A 2,993-nucleotide genomic window follows, 5' to 3' on the forward strand; every position below is an offset into this window, starting at 1 on the left:
AATGATAAATGACCCAGTGGCATTTATGCAGGTCGGAAGGTCTGATTAGCACTCTTTAACTGAAATACATGGAAATGTAAATAACTTATTACATGATAAAAGAAATTGGTTTGGAAGATGGAAACTTTCAAAAGGTGAGGTTCACATGTTCAAAGGATGCTTGTTGAGAAGACAGGGCCCCACTACTGCCTTCTCACCATGGCTATGTCTACTGTCCCTCTGAGAGTTCACAGTCTCATTGTCACTGTGAAAAATGTCTTTTATGCTTATTATACAATTGTCGGTTTCAAGGGACATCAAGGCACAGTGACTAAAGGGCCATTTTTTTTTTTTTTTTTTTTCAAATATGCCCTGGAGGTTCAGGGGCCACTGAGGTACTAGATCATTCTAGGATCAAAGACTGGATCATAAAAATTGTCACCCCACTTTATCACTAACTGGGGCTACTGCAATAGGTAATGATGTTCAGTGGATTCTCAGATCCCTCTCTTCCAGGAGACCCACAGCCTGGAAAGACTGGGGGCCCTTATGGCGGAGCTGTAGTTCTGGGAAGCCACTGACACTGCATCGAGAGGGTAAATGTCCTTATACCTGGGGTGACAAGTGGCTGCTGCTACTCCCATGTCTTTGAAAGATAGGAGAATGAGGGCAATAGCTACTTAGTGTCATTTCCTTCTTTAATACTTTAATAATACTTGTTAAAAGGAAACAAGCAGTCCCAAATGGAGTCAGTTGTGCTAAACCCCACCAAGACTTAATACCTAACTCATTGTAGTTTCAGCCTCTCCCAGGAGTGGAATTTTAAATCAGTCAGTCTGAAACTTCCTGGTCCACACTAGGGAGGTAATCTGCCCTAGACCGCCTGCATTCCCTTAAGGAAAGGTGACCTTACCTGAAATAATCCACTCTTTGAACTTCCTTGTCCCACCCTCTTTTTGCCCATAAAAATCTTCTATTTTGTACAACTCCTTGGATTGCCTTTCTACTTGCTAGATAGGATGCTGCCCTTTTATGAGTGGTTGAATAAAGCCAATTCAATCCTCAAATTCACTCCACTGAATTTTGTTTTTTGAACACACTCAATAATTAGAATCCTGATTCACTGAAGGACTTCAACAAACGTGCTTAGAGTGCTGCTCCGTGCCAGGCTCTGCCGTAAATTCAGGACTACAGAAAGGCAGATCACTTCCTGTCCTTGGGATGCTCACACACAGCCTAATGGGAAATGAGATCTGTATCCTAGCTACAAGATAATCCATGGACTGCTATATTAGTGATTGGAATGAGATATTAATGGGAACACACAGGAGGGAGTAAAATGTCTGGGAGGGAAGGTGGTGACAGAAAGCTTCACAGAGGCACTGACATTTGAACTGGCCCATGGTAAAATGAGAGGCAGTTTTCTATGGGAGCAGAAGGGGCGGGGATTCTGGCTTTACTCTGAAAGCATTTAAGAGAAGACAATGAGCTTCTGATGACCTCCCTTTGAAACAGGAGGGAAGGCGGCAGGGCACAACCTTTAAAAGAAATGACATAGCCCTTGAGGATATGACAAAAACTGGTTAGACCCAGTTGGGCCCAAGATGGCGGAAGATTCGACTTCCAGTGGACCTTGAACCTCATTATACACTCATTGTAATACATTATCATATACTAAATGACACACCCACAGGCACCATGACAGTTCTGAGGCTGACCATAAAAGGCCAAAAAGTGGACGGTGGCCAAGTTCCTGGAAATCCCTGCCCCTCTCCCAAAATAGTTGGAATAATCCTCCCACTCATTAGCCTATGAAATTACCCAGCCAATAAAAACTAACCACCCCATATTCCAGGGCCTCTCACCTTCTGAGATGGCCCACACTTTGCCTGTGGAGTGTGTTTCTCCCAGGGCCACTCTCGCCTTTTAAAATGGGCCACATTCTGTCTATGGAATGTGTATCTCTGTAAATAAATCAACTTCTTACCTATCACTTTGCCTCTCACTAAATTCCTTCTGCACAGAGACATAAAGAATCTGAGCTTCAGAACGTCCTGAAACATACTGTGCGATTTCAGTTAAAAGACAGGGGGTTCAAGTCCCGATGTGAGCTTTGGCTGGGTTTGAAGCCCATCTGAGCTGTGCAGTTTCACCTTGATTAATCATTCCAAGTTTCTGCCTTCTTTCCCAAGCCAGCAGATTTTTTTTTTAAGGAACATTTATTTATTTATTTATGGCTGCGTTGGGTCTTTGTTGCTGCGTGCGGGCTTTGTCTTGTTGCAGCGAGCAGGGGTACTCTTCATTGTGGTGCGCGGGCTTTTCATTGCGGTGGCTTCTCGTTGCGGAGCATGGGCTCTAGGTGCGTGGGCTCAGTAGTTGTGGCACACAGGCTTAGTTGCTCCCCGGCATGTGGGATCTTACCAGACTAGGGCTTGTTGGCCGGCAGATTCTTAACAACTGCGCCACCAGGGAATTCCCACCAGCAGATTTCTTAAACATTCATTTCACTGGTTTCACCTGTCTTAGATCACTGTTTTCTACTGCAGTGGTTTTCAAAGTTTGATGTTCAGACCAGCAAAATCAGCATCACCTTGAACTTGGTTAGACACGCAAATTCTGGGGCTCCAACCTGCATTGCAAACTCCTGGAATTTCACCTGATACAGACTCAAGGTTGACAGCCACAGTTCTAAACACACCCAGGACCCTGGGGAGTGGGAGAGGGGTGTAAAATGCAGAGGCTGAGAACGATCTGGGTTTTTCGGTGCCACCGGCCAGGGAGGGACTGGATGACCCGGCTGAGGTTCCCGCCTTGGGATCCAGGTCCACGGTTCCACCCAGGCTGGTCTCTCGGCGTCTTCTCCGGCGGTTTCTAGAAGGGTCCTGCCGGTTGAGGGGAGAGGTGCTCCCACAGGTCCCTGAACCAGACTCGTTTTTTCTCCCCCAAGCGGATTGACTAGGAGGCTTAGCTGAGCAGCCTCAGGGCTGGCTTTGGGGTAATACTGGCGTCCTTAG

This window comes from Mesoplodon mirus (assembly GCF_964341445.2).
Source record: "Mesoplodon mirus genome assembly, chromosome: 10".
Classification (NCBI taxonomy): Eukaryota; Metazoa; Chordata; class Mammalia; order Artiodactyla; family Ziphiidae; genus Mesoplodon; species Mesoplodon mirus.